This window comes from Hylobates moloch, unplaced genomic scaffold, assembly GCF_009828535.3.
Source record: "Hylobates moloch isolate HMO894 unplaced genomic scaffold, HMol_V3 SCAFFOLD_22, whole genome shotgun sequence".
In the NCBI taxonomy this organism is placed as follows: Eukaryota; Metazoa; Chordata; class Mammalia; order Primates; family Hylobatidae; genus Hylobates; species Hylobates moloch.
In genome coordinates this window covers 36,279,423-36,294,103 of record NW_026652297.1, presented here as the reverse complement: position 1 = coordinate 36,294,103, position 14,681 = coordinate 36,279,423, and the positions used below count along the sequence as shown (strand labels likewise).

Here is a 14,681-nt window from a genome sequence, read left to right as displayed (position 1 = left end):
CACTCTTAATACTACTGTGGTTTGTGCCAACATATGTAATTGAAGAAATGGCTAAATTTCAGTTAGTAGTTAATTATTCAAAAGATGGAATTTTACTGCTTGCGTTCTATCCAAGGGCCTCTTGTGGGTCCATGGACCCTATATCAAAAACTCCTACCATATAACAAGGAAAGGATAGGAACATTCAGAATGCACATAAAGTATTCATCGTAGCCTGAATTAGGATAAGGTTTCATCAGCCCAGACAAGAACACTGTCTTGAGCTTCTCTTACAATTCCCCATATCCCCTAGAACAATGTTTGATAAATAGCCGTCAGGTGCTCAGGAATACTTGTCTTTGGACTCATGGCTGGCCATACCTCATGGCTGAGTCCTGCGGCAGGGTCTCCCTTCCTGAGCTGACTTCTGTCCCTCCTGGTGATAGGTGGACCCTCCTTAACAAAACAAGCGTGTGGCCTTCACGCGCCAAAAGAGTAAGAATGAAACAGCCCCTTATCTCCATTGGCAGGTGGAAAAATTACAATAGCAAAATGGGAACAAAACAAATTAAAAACATATCAGAGAGAATGTTTCATTTAATATAGTTTCTACTTGACAAATTATTTCTCCTCCTAGTGGAACGCTTTATTTTATATGACACTAAATGGCAAGAATAAATCAAAAGCATTGTTTAGTTGGGGTAAGGAAAGAAATAAACTTGAATGAATTTAAACTCTAAGTCAAAATGGTGCAGATACCTCTGACAAATTACACTGATTTTTCTCTCAATGGTTTCATTATGCAAATTATGTTATTTGTTTTCTAGCTTTGCCCAAAATAAATGATGGTGCCAGATTAAAAGCAGATCATATCTTTATCAAGGATCTCAACAATGTGACTTAAAGTATTACAAAATGTACCATATGCTGGCCGTTTTTATATCACCCATTGATCATTTAATTTCAAATGTTGATGTGACAATGTAATATCATCACTTCAGTTTTTTTTAATAAAGATCCTGTATGTAGGGCAGTATCATGGAAAATTAGAGCTTACAGTAAGGAGAACAAAATGGCTGCAATCTTTCTAGTCTTCCTGCCATATAAATTATTTCTTATTTTGTACCAATATGTTTACATTTCCTATTATGCCTCCACAGTAACAGTAGAAAAAAAGGCCAAGTATTTCTGAATTAATGAAATAGCAAAATGAGGCATATTAAAATAAATTGTTCTCTGGATCAGATTTGTTCTGTGGTGACGTGTCTTTTCCAGGCCAGGAGAAACCATTTCCCAGTCCAATTATTTCCCTTGGATTGTCCCTCAATTCTCAGTTTTGTTTCCTTATATCTCTGCTTAGCATCTTCTCAGTGTGGGCACCACAAGACTTTTTCTTTCATGCCTCCCTGGCTTCTGCTCATGACTTTGTTCCTAGAGCAATCACACAGAAAGCAGCATGAAATAAACAATCTAAAACAATGATTCTAAACAATAAATCTAAAACAATGATTCAAGCAAGTTGAGAATCATTTGCTTTAACTCTGGTAGTCAAGTAAATATCAAAAACATATGAAAAATACAGGAGAGAAATAGTTAAAATTCAGCAAATCTATTCACTTTTTTTCCCTCTAAAGATTGGGAAAAGACTCTAATTGATTTAGCAGTAGAAGGGTTCATATTTAGATTATTTACATCATTTTACTAGTAAAATCTTCATTCTCCGTGATCTCTATACCCTGACCCACCAGTAAAGTGTCTTCCTGAGCCAGAAAACTATGGGTTTTTTTAGAAATCATAGCTATACTGCAGCCAGACAAAAAAAAAATAGACAGGAGAATAATGTTTTAGAACATTGGCTATGAGCACTAAAAGACAGTTATACCATCTTGATTTACTGTTCAGTTCAAATCAGTAACATTTATTGAGCCTTTGTGATGTGCAAGGCTTTTGAAACCACCGGCAATGGCTGTGCATAGGTCATGAGTAGAAGGAGTGATGATCTTTATCCTATGGACTATAGTAAGATGTTTAAGCAAGGAAATGACCTGGCCCTGTTACAGTCGTCAGTCAGGCAGACATAACCAGAGCAGGTGAGGGTCCCCCCAGCCACCAGGAATGTCAGGCAACTATGAAGTGATGGCCTGGTGGTGGCTAAACTGCCTCTCTAAGATAATAATCGGTCACAACTGGCGCCAAGGAAAGGCAGTCTCCCAATAGATAGAAAAAGTATGAAACTCGTGATCAGCAGCTTCCCAAGAAGATCTCAGGGGTTGGGCAAGTGGGCTCAGGCATGTACACTAAAAGGTAAAAATGGTAAGTTTAACTGGTAGATGACCTCCTAGGAACATTAGTCCGGTAAAGGAAGAATGCCTCAAGTGAGCATGTGCACCACACCAGTACATACACTGCATGCTCCCCTCCCAATTGCTGACAGGCCACTGCTCATGTAGAATGCCCATCCCAAGGGAAAAATCAGGGAAGAAGGGATGCAACCCCTTGGAAGCATGCCAACATACAAAACCCCAAGTCAAAGGGCAAACAGTGCACTTGATCTCTCAAGTCGCCGGCTTGGCCCTCTTCCAAGTATACCTTACTTCCTTTCATTACTTCTCTAAAGCTTTTAAATAAACTTTCACTCCTGCTCTAAAACTTTCCTCAGTTTCTCCCTCTGCCTAATGCCCCCAGTTGAATTCTTTCTTCTAAAGAGGCAAGAAGTAAGGTTGCTGCAGACCCATATGGATTTGCCACCACTAACAGCCCTAGCTTCACTTTAGTAAGATTATTAAAAAGAAAAAATTGAAAGAAAATAAGCATTAAAGAATGGCAGGCAACCTATGTGACTTATTTCTCCTTGCTTGATATTCATGCGTCCTTTGCAGTTTTCCACATTCTAGTGAGCAAGTGCCATGCAATTCATATCTCTATCTATTTCTACATCCAATCTATTTCTATGTAACTATCAAAGAATCATTCAATATTAGTATTAGGCCAACTAGTTTAAGCCCCATTTTAAAGAGTAAGAACTTGAGGTCAAAAGTGTTTGTTTCATTTAAAGTCATGTAGCCAGTGGTATAGTTGAGATTAAATTCCAAGTTTATTGACTTCATAGCAAGTGATCTTTCCAATATTTTATGGTCTATGGAGTCAGGCTTACAAAATTTTAGTGTTTGATTAATTCTAATAACATTGCTAAGACAGTGTGTTTTGAATTTTTTTAAATGTTAGACCTAGGAGTCACAACTAAAAATTCCTTATGCCTTACAATTCAAAAGACTTTCTAATAAGAAAAAAACAAATTACTCAGAATGTTAAAATAACGTCTAATGAACCAACTCAAATATGATTACCCTATAAGAATATTAATGCATTGTTTTAGCATGTAACCAAAAGGCTTATGAAATATTAAGAAAATAGATCTGTTTTCTTAATCACTAAATTATTTGGAGAATTCATAGAGAATGAAAGACTATTCTCATTGCAAGAATGAAAGACTATTCTCATTGCAAGAATGAAAATTTTATTTCATATATTGAAAAAGGTTTTCAAGTAATTTGGATTAAGTCATTTATTTTGGACTTCTTGTTAAATAGGGCAGGTTTATCTCGTCTTCCTCCCAAACTCCACTAAAATAAAAGCAAAGGAAATCGATATAAACCCTCGAAGACAAAAGACATGAGTTCAGAGATACTGGTGGGTGACAGATGTTGATAAAATTTTGTAAGATGAAGTGTGGGTAGAGGAGCAGTAGTTAACAGAAAAGAGAAAGCTAAAAGCCTACTGTCAGCTTTGGGGGAAATGGTGGTTGTCAGACGGAAGCAATGCCTCTCATGGTTCAGAACCCTAGAGAGTTCAGAGAGCAGAGCCACCAGGAAACTATAACTCTCAAAATGGGGGTGGGTCAGAGCTGACAATAAGAAGACTGTTCAAATGTCAGTATATGTATAAAAATCAGTTATACATCTGTGTCTTCTTCCCAAGCATAGACTGTCAAATACCTGCCCCTTCCCTATTCTGGAATAAAACAGGGGATTCAATCTCAGGAGAAATAAAGCTGAAGAGGCTCTTGCCTCAGGGACAGTAATCACACCTGAGGGTTCAAGTAGAGTCCCTGTCAGAAACAGGGTAACTAAGAGGTGATCTACATATTGACTGGGCACAGTGGCTCAGGCCTGTAATCCCAGCACTTTGGGAGGCTGACGCAGGTGGATCACTTGAGCTCACGAGTTTGAGACCAGCCTGGAAAACAAGGTGAAATCCTGTCTCTAAAAAAATATAAAAATTAGCTGGGCATGATGGTGCATGCTTGGAGCCCCAGCTACTTGGGAGTCTGAGGTGGGAGGATGGCTTTAGACTGGGAGGCAGAGGTTGCAGTGGGCTGAGATCATGCCACTGCACTCCAGCCTGTACGACAGAGCCAGACCTTGTCTCAAATAAAAAGAGAGATGATCTACGTGTTGACTTGGCTTCAGAATGCTGGCAGTCTGGCACATAAGTTTCAGACAGGAGAATAAAGCTCCTCCTGGAGAAAGCAGTCAGTTCAACACAAAGGGCCCAAAGAAGTGATTAAATGCTCAGTTAATCTATGGTAAGGCCCAATGTTTCACAAAACAATCCATCCCCCACATGTACACATTTACAAAGTGCTTCCAATTACTTTTTCATACCTCATTTATAAATATGATGACCAGTCAAGCATCATCAAACATTCGCAATAGGCCTACTCAGACTTTCCTTTTTAAAATGTAGTATCAGCCAGGCATGGTGGCTCACCCCTGTAATCCCAGCACTTTGGGAGGCTGAGGCAGGTGGATCAGCTGAGGTCAGGAGTTCCAGACCAGCCTGACTGGGTGAAACCCAGTCTCTACTAAAAATACAAAAATTAGCTGGGCATGGTGGCAGGTGCCTGTAATCTTAGCTACTTGGGAGGCTGAGGCAGGAGAATTCCTGGAACCCAGGAGGCAGAGGTTGCAATGAATGGAGATCCTGTCATTGCACTCCAGCCTAGGCCAACAACAATGAGACTCCGTCTCAAAAAAAAAAAAAAAAAAAGGTAATATCACCCACCTTTTGGTACTTGCAATCCCATATCTGCCTTCAACGATTAGAACATAAGATCTTCAAGGGCAGGGGTTTATGTCTATCTCCAGAACCTATCTTAGTCCCTGGCATATCGTAATTATTCAATAAATATTGTTGAATGAATGAATGAATAAGAAAAAGGTCTTTGAAGTTAAAAATATAGTAGCAAATGCAAAAATTTAATAGACAAGTTGTAAAATGAAATTGAGGAAATCACCCAGAAAATAGAATGAAAGGATCAAGAGAAGAAAACAAAGAAGAAACAATTCTAGAATAAATAATACAAGAATATATTCCAAAATGAAGGATGTGAGTTTCCAGATTTAAATGATCCAAGTAGGGCCCAGAGAAATAATTTAGAAAGACCCAAGCCATAGTACATCATTGCAAAACTTTCGAGTATCAAGGAGAAAGATCCTGAAAGCTTCAGAGAGAAAAAAATAAATTATACACAGAAACTAGAAATCCACACATTATTAGACTTCTCAGTATCAACTCTGAAAATAGAAAATAATGGAAAAGTGGCTTAAATTTTCAGAAAAAAAATTATTTAAGATTCAATGTCTGGCAAAACAGCTAATCAAATGTGACAATATGATACATAGTTTCAGACATGCAAGTTTCTACAAAATATTATTGCCCCAACCCCTTTCTCAGGAAAGTATGGGAGAATGTGCTCTACCAAGTAAAATGTAATCTAAGAAACAGTATTCAGGAAATCCAGTAATCTTACAAAGAACCAAGGAGAACAGTAAAGGGAATTTCCAAAAAAGAGTGAATGTAAGTGTCTAAAACAACAGCTGTGGAGCAGGCTTAGAATGTAACCAGTTAAGATTAGAGCAGTCGGATAGAGACTTCCAGGAAGAATTCGCCAAGAAAAAAGAAAAAACCTGACCATACTGAGAAGATTTTTATAGCGCTTGTGCAAAGCATATGACTGATTTAGTAATAGGTAGAAAGAAATGTAAGAAAACACATTAAAATAAGAATATTTTAACTCCAGGAAAAGTAAAAGCATTTGTAGTAAAACAAAAATGTTATTATATGTAGTACACTACAGGGCTCAGCTCTAGCCATAGTCATGGTAACGAAAATTCTAAACTTAAACAGAAATTATATGTAAATCTATCAGGAAGATGGAGAAAGGAATAATGGGGGGAAAGGCAGGGGGAGGGGTGGTGTAAGAAAGCAAAACTCTCAAAACAGGAAGTCAATAAATAATACCTAAAGTTCAAAATCAAGAAGTCACAGTATAAGCATTTAATTTAGAAATAAGGAGACAACAATAGAAGTGTTGAAAATGTAACTAAAAGAATTGAAAGTGATTGCCTTGGAGAAGTAAAAAATCAGATCTGGAAGGAGGTCAAGTTAATGAGTGTTGTTATTACAAGTTTTGTAGCACTATTTGACTTTCTACATTATGTATAATTACTATTTAATAAGCATAAAATTTATTGTGAGCATTATTTCAAGTAGTACTACTGTAAATAGTACTGGCATAAGCTCCATTTATATTAGGATTGTAGTCATATGCACATTCGTTTCTATTGAGTAAACTATGCTCAGCTTATTGTGGACAATATTTACCATTATTAACAAACAATATATTTGGCCTATGATAGAAAAAAATTAGAATCTCTGATTCTAAAATTTCAAAAAACTGAGTTTTTTAAAATTTGTTTTTCATGTTTTTGTTTTTGTTTTTGTTTTGATAAAGTCTCGCTCTGTCGCCCAGGCTGGAGTGCAGTGGCCCAATCTCGGCTCACTGCAACCTCCACCTCCGGGCTCAAGCAATTCTCATGCCTCAGCCTCCCTAGTAGCTGGGATTACAGGCACGTGCCACCACACCCAGCTAAATGAAACTGAAGCTTTTTGGGGGTATATTTTCTAAGTCCACACTTAAAGGGATGTGGCAAAACTGATTAAGCTATGTGGTAACAGGTAGATGAAAAGAAAAACAAGAGAGCAGTTTTTAAGTAAGCACTCTAGTCTATATATTTGCAGATGAATTATCAAACAAGACCTATCTACCCAGAAGAAGAAAACAAGTTCAGGAAGCTTGAGTAGAAATTTGGTGATTAATTGGATATAAAAAAATGAAATGTCAAGAAGGATGTGAGTCTATTTTACTTGAATAACAACAGGATGGATAATGGTGTCATTCCCTGAGAGAAGGAACAGGAGAGGAAGAACAAATTTGGAGAATTGGAAGAGGTCTAGAGTTCTGTCTTAGTAGAGTTTGAGAAATCTAGTAGTTAGTTGGCTCTGTAGCTGAGGTCAAGAAAAAGATCTGGACTGATATCAGAGATTTAGAAGCATCAACGTGAATGTGGTTATGGAACTCCTGAGTGCTTACTACTTTGTGTGTGTGTGTGTGTGTGTGTGTGTGTGTGTGTGTGTGTGTGTGTGTGTCAGAGTCTCACTCATTCTGTCACCCAGGCTGGAATACAGTGGCGCCATCTTGGCTCACTGCAACCTCCACCTCCCAGGTTCAAGCAATTCTCCTGCCTCAGCCTCCTAAGTAGATGGGATTTCAGGTGTGTGCTGCCACGCCCAAATAATTTTTGTATTTTTAGTAGAGACAGGGTTTTGCCATGTTGGCCAGGCTGCTCTCAAACTTTTCTGACCTCAAGTGATCTGCCCGCCTCAGCCTCCCAAAGTGCTGGGATTACAGGTGTGAACTGCCATGACTGGCTAGGTGCTTACTACTTGGTAGGGTCGGAGACATCACTAAAGGAGGGGATGTAGAGTTATAACAGAGACAAAGAGGGAATTGTGAGGAATATTAACAATTAAATGACAGGAGAAAGAGAAACGTGGGGGAAAAAGTGAGTAGGAGAAGCAAAAAAAGTATACCAAGTGATTATGATTGATCTGACAGCAGAAAAAGCAGAGAAAAACTCAGGAATAACAGAGTGGTCTATAGATTTGGATGCTGTTGAGAGACAAAATGACAATGAATCCATAGAGTCAGAAACAAGAAAAACACTAACGTCCTTGGTTGGAGTAATTTCAGAGGACCTGTAGGAGAAGCCCTATTGCACTGGGTTGGTAAGAGAATGGAGATGAGAAAATGGTGGCAATGAATAGGTGACTCTACAAACAAGAAGAAAAGTATAGGGATGAAGGGAAAATTTCCCTTTTTCCCTCCAAAGGTTTGTGAAAAAATCAACAAAAGGCAGATTAATACTAGAAAAGACATACAAATTCTTATTAACATGCAGCGGAGAAATCACAGAGTGATCACCCCAACACCCAGTGGGGTACAAGTGGTTATCTACCCTTCTTCTTAGGATAACGGGAGATGAGGAAATATGGATGATTTTATGGGAGGAGTAGTAAATTATTTTTAGGGGAATTCAATAGGCTTGAAGAATATACAATGGCCTGGGACAAAGTCTGTTGGGCCCATAAGCAGGCAATGGCTGGTAAATGATTCTATATAATACTGAATGGAACTGAAGCAGAAGACAATGGTTTATGACAAAAGTCTGTCCAGGCGTGTTAACAGACTTCAGTCTTTCTTCCCTAAAAGTGATTTCAATTAATACAAACTCAGGGAAGGGAACAGAGGTAATTGTTTTATGCTTTGGCAGTTCCAGACTTTAGGCAGATCAAGGAACTTCAGAGAACAATTTCACCCTGTGCTTTGGGGAAGACAGAAGATTGGGAGCGGAGGGGAAGGTCAAAGAGACCTGAGGCTTTTCCTTCAACTCAACATGTCAAAGCGCCATGTATTGGGGTATCAGCTTCTGAGCCCTAACATGAGGAAGAGGGGCTTTGGGCAGTTGCTGGAAGAAAAAGCGTTAACATGAAACAAAATAAACTCTCATCTACTCAAAAAAGCACCTAAAACCCTGCCTACCCACTCCCTAGCCTCCGTTTCAGAAAAACTGGTTCTGTTTTCAGAAATCTTAGATGCTGTTCAATGTCATCAACCAAACTGAAAAGACCACCTTGAAACAGTACTTGCCAGATGCCTAATTTCTAGTATTATTACCATTAGGGACTCTTGTTGGTGTGATTCTCATTCATACTTTGCCTCTCTCCTGACACTTCCCTAAATTAAGTGTGAGCTCACTGCATTGTGTTTGGCCCTGAGAGTTTGATGACTGGCGAATAGAGTCCAGCACTCTGTGCACTCTCTAAGCAATCCTCCTCCCCGACTGACCAGAGCCACTTGAGGGTCCACCATGCTTCAACACCCATAGTAATAATAATTGCCACTATTTTGTGCTAATTATTGGCCAGGAACCATGCCAGGTGATTGTTAGCCATTATCTAATTTCATCCTCACAATTTTATTATTCCCTTTATTTCCAGATGATTACATGGATGCTTACAGAAATTAAGAAATGTACCCAAAAATCCCATTTAGTAAGTAGTGGATCAAAGATTCAAACTTAGCTTTATCTGACTCTGGAGCCATATCTAGGATGTTATGAATTAAAATAGACCTCACATATGCATGGCATGTCCTGAGGAAGCCACGTATCCTGGAGCAACAGGATTAGTTGAGGTCATCAACATGTCATTGTTCCCCCTATACAGCCACTGGATAATATAAGCACAGAAACAAACAGCCTCTGCCCTCAAAGCCTTTTTAATCTAGCTAAGATCAGACAAATAGGCTTGAAAATGCAATGAACCATATAAAGTAGCATATGATTCAGGGTCAAAGGACCAGTACAGATTAGAAGTGCTGTTAAGAAGAGGAAGGAGTGATTAAATCAAACCGGGGGGGCGGCGGGGGGGGAAGGAAGGGTATCAGAGCAAAATCCCGAGCTAGATCTTGAAAAGTGGCTCCAATTTTGACAAGAAGAGAAGAGGGAGGAGGATATGAAACCAATCAGTAGATATGAAATTAGGACTGAAGTGTTGGTGATAGCAAATGCAGGAAATGAGCAGGTCACTAGCATCTGATCAGGGCAGAGACATTTCTTCTCAGCGTGGAAACATCCACAGCCAAAGTTATCCTTCTCAAGCTCCTTTTTAATCTTCTCGCCTAATGATGGTTGTATTTTCTTCAGTGTTAATAAAAAGCTTTCACTTTGTGAGATACTGCTCCATCCTACCATTAAACAAATCTCAATTCAAGTTATTTCAAGATGTTGATTTCTCATATTTTCTGATATGACTCATGCAGCTTGAAGGAATAGGCTTAAAACCTCTAATCGAGGTGGCAAAGAAATGATGAATTAAGCCTTTTACGCCCGTATTGCTTCCAAAATTCTGTGGAAGAATGAAACACACATATTCATGTTTATATATATTTTAAGCTAGATGAGCTCATTAAATTAAAACAAAGAGGTCAAGCAAACTAAATATATATTTTTAAATTTTGACTGCTTTATTAGCCAATCCTTCCAGTTTGATAAATGAGAAGAGGATTTCAGAAAACTGTCTTATGAATGAAAATCTGTCTCTCCAGAAGTAGGTATGATTATACTCAGGCTATTATAAAGTATAAGAGTAATAGCTATTGTGTTTATTTTTTAAATGATTAAATAATAAGATGATGCCTTCATTTCAGCTTTTGTTCTGATTTATTAAAAATGATATGCAAGAAAATATTTGACTTAAGAGTGAAGGGTTCAAGAACCATACAGGAAATAATCATGTTTGATATTTACAACATGCTAATGTTCTCAATCATCATCTAAATATCATTTTTGGCATTGGTGATTAAAGTAAATAACTACAAGTAGTGACATCCATTACTGCCTTTATTCCTGGGTAGACCTTTGAATGTAAAGCTTTGGGTTTTTAGAGAGGGTATAATTTTTTACTGTCTGGAAATCTCAATGCATGATTAGATTCAGCACTCCTCATTTGCATATAATGTTACAATCAGCTCTACTCCATTTGCAGTCAAATGTCCACTGCTAATTGCCTAGCAATTAGCAGTGGACATTTATGTGTTTAAATATTTATATGTTTAAATATAGTGAGCAAATATTTGTGCCTGGAAAATAATGAGCTGTATTTTAATTAATTTGAAAATAAATGACAAAACAAAAAGGCCTTGTGAAGTAGAAGCTATTCTAAACAGAAGACATTAAGAAGATTACATTCTCGCTTTTTATCTATATTCATTTCAATATCCCCCAGAGCAACACTCTATGAGCCTTCAGTAAATGATTGTTGGATTGATTTTGCAAAACAGAAACATGCAACTGACTGACTCTAGTCAATGGAGGCATTGCTGTGTAGCCAGGTTTCCAACTGAGGCCAAATTTGTTTATTTGTAACTGGTTTGTAGGTGATCATTGCAGGTTTTCATTTGCATGAATTAATATTCATATTAGTTTTAGTGTTTCGACTAAAAGAAGAAAATATTTGGGTTTTGCTTGGTTGTTTGCTTGTTCGTGATATGACTGGTTGGAGAAGGTCAAAGAAATGGTAAAGATGATAAAGAAGATGCCAAGGAATTTCCTTCTCTCCTCCCTACATGACACCTGTGGAGGGAAAAATGGGATGGTGACAGGTGAAGGAGCTGACTTCATGAAAGACTATGTAAGGCTCTGATCATGACCATTGATGCTTTAAGGCATCAGTGACAAGGTCCTCACCGAGTCAGGCACCTAAAGAACTGCTCTTCCTTCAGGAACATCAGTGGATCGTACCCCACTACAGAAACACACATTTTCAGGGAGGGCAGCTCCCACAGAGGCAGAACTAAGAGATGGAAATGAGAAGCCAGAATTAGTACAACATGAGCAGCCTTGTTCCTGAGCAAAACATCCTGAAAATTTCCAGGGTTCTCTGAAAGGGATTTTAAGAGCAAGCTGAGCTCCTATGTAAGCAGTGGGGAGATGGAGAGGAAGTGGTAAAAGAATGAGGCCATGAGTACCCTCATGGTTTTTCTCGCAGTCGTGGCTGGCTCTTGAATAGTATATAAGTAGAAGATATGTTTATGAATTTAATATGAAAATGTCAACCTCCCGTCCAAAGGAAGCGAGGCAAAATTTTCAACGCAGATAAACTTGTTTGAAGAGTAGTCTAAGCATGAACCTCTCAGCATGAAAATCAGTGAATAGTAAGTGATGAATATCTGAAAGAGATAATTTTCCACTACACAGTAATTTTTGCAGGACATTATGCATTTTCTATATGCTACAGAATTGGTTGTTTCATCATTTTTAAAAAAAGTTTCCATAAGGATGTAAAATGTGCTCTCTTTCAAAGCTAGAAAGTAGATAATTATTTACAACTTGTTCCAGCTACTGTTGTATCCAGTATTAATGCAGTTAAATTGAGACAGTGTACGACTTTACTAAGCAATGGACCCTTACTGCATCCTTTTCATGTTGCTACTCTAGAATTTTAATTCACCTGCTATAATCTACTAATATCATACTCAATGAAAGATTGAATGTTATTGAACTAGACTAGGATCAAGAGAAGGAGGTCTGCTCTCAGCTCTTCTATTCCATATTGTACTATGGGCCCTAACCATTGCAACCCAGCAATAAAAATAAATAAAAGGCATACAGATTGGAAACAAAGAAATAAATGTTTTTCATAGTCAATACTATCATGGACATAGAAAATTCTAAGGAATTGACTTAAAAATCTACTACGACTAATAAGTGAGCTTAACAAGATTTCAGAAGATAAAACCAGGGCATTAAAAGCAGTAATTATACTTCTATATACTAGTGATAAATATTTTTAAATGGAAATTTGAATATTCCATTCAAAATAGCATCAAGACAGAAATGTATCCAAATATATTTGTGGCTTATACATTGCAAACTGCAAAATATTACCAATAGAAATCAAAGAGGACTCAAATAAATAATTATACTAATGAATTGAGGATTCAACATTGTTAATATATTGATTCTTCCTAAATTTATCAATAGATACAACACAATCACAATTAAAGACAGCAGGAATATTTTTAGTAGAAATTTACAAACTAATTCTAAAAATGTATTATGTGTGGTGAATGCTATGAGGTACCACCTTTATTATTTTTCAGAAAAAAAGGAATTAAAGCTTTAGCTGCCTACAAACAGCCCTAGGATGTCAGCCCCATTTGGGAATTGCCTAAGCAGAAGAAACCTGCTTCACCCAAGGTCACGCCCCGTTCCCAGGGCAGCCTACTTTCAGTAACTGATAGACACAGAGGTTTAAAGGCCTGGCTCTGTCATCCCAGCTCAAGACAACTTGACGGTTGCTCCATCTAAATTCCCTGCAGCATCCATTGAGGCACTCTATTCAAACTGCACTACAGAGTGACTTCTTTCTCTGTCAAATCCTGTTTATTTGTTTGTTTTCTCTTCCTTTACACAGAATGGATACCAAAAGCACTCCCTGATAAACTTGCTAATTTCTAAGTGTCTGCTTTCTAGGGAATCACATTTGTGATAAGAGTCAAGGTATAGAAGTCACAGGAACTTGACTTGACATTATAAACAATGACTGCCAGACAATTAAAGTGGTCCAATAGTATAATATTCCACCCTGAAACGCAGTCAATTTCTTAACAAGGACTGATATCAAAATGAATGCCAGAGAGACTGTAGAGAATTTCTCATTCAGTAAAAAGATTTAAATACTATATAAGTAAAACATCTATTCCAATTCAAAAAGCTTCCAGTTTATTATAGCCCAACTTGGTTTTCTGACTTGGGACAAATCACTTATTCACTTAAAACAGTTTCCTTTTGAGGAAAACAAGGCATTAGAAGTCCCTTATTGTCTTGTGATTTTATAATTTTTTTATTTTATTTTTGCATAAGTTATTGGGGTACATGTGGTATTTTATAACAAGTTCTTAAGAAAGGTAAAGCTACTATGACCCCAGTTTCACAGGTAATGAAAAAGAGGCATGAAAAGTTTAGGCCCATGTCTATCACAGTAGAAAGAGAATGTAGAACACTCTGCTAAACTCCTGGCTTTCTTTGAGATGCTCCAAGTTCCTGTGAAAAGTATATTTGCCAATAACCAGCCTATTATAATTGATTCTAGTTTAGTTACTTTCCTCATATTTCTCAAAATTCCCCTTTAAAATGCTGCACCAACACTTTATCTTCATGCCAACTGGTATATGAAACCATCAAGTTTGTGTGCTGAAAGATTTTCTGGGGCTCAGCTGGAAAGTTTAAGAAATTCTGTGTTAGATTCTGATATTGGGAAGAGTCGCATTGCTCACCAAAAGACAGTGAGAGAGAGAGAGAGAGACTTTCTCATTATTTTTATTATCCAAGTTCTTAAAATCAATGATATGATAACATGATATTATGCTAATATTACCATAAATAATGTTCATATTTTTGAATAGTACTTTACAGTTTAGTAATAATTTTCATGTGCATTATTATATTTACATGTATACTTAAAAGTGTTGTAGGAGTTGCCTTCTTGCCCTTGCCCCACATGTGCCAGGCAACATGGCCACCCCCACATATCTCCACGTGTGTAGAGAACTGTAGAGAATTTCTGTAGAACATCATGGTGCCCTGCATTTGCATATTAAAAGGCTAGGGTGGGAGGGCTGGCTTTTTCCCAGGCTATGTGAATCACATGCCTGGTCAAACCAATCCACTGAGCCCTGTGCAAATCAGACACCACCTCCTCCAGCCTCTATATACACATGGCTGGTTTCTGCTTCA

General features: G+C 37.7%; 1 long non-coding RNA gene across 1 annotated transcript in view; it reads right to left on the bottom strand.

The window, feature by feature from the left end:
• Positions 1 to 1,289: 1,289 nt before the first annotated feature.
• The window catches only part of LOC131382280 (uncharacterized), a 69,845-nt gene continuing 56,453 nt past the window's right edge, over positions 1,290 to 14,681 (bottom strand). Inside the window, exon 3 of the long non-coding RNA XR_009211590.1 lies at positions 1,290 to 1,410. This is a non-coding gene — a long non-coding RNA (uncharacterized LOC131382280). The remainder of the gene's footprint in view (positions 1,411 to 14,681) is intronic.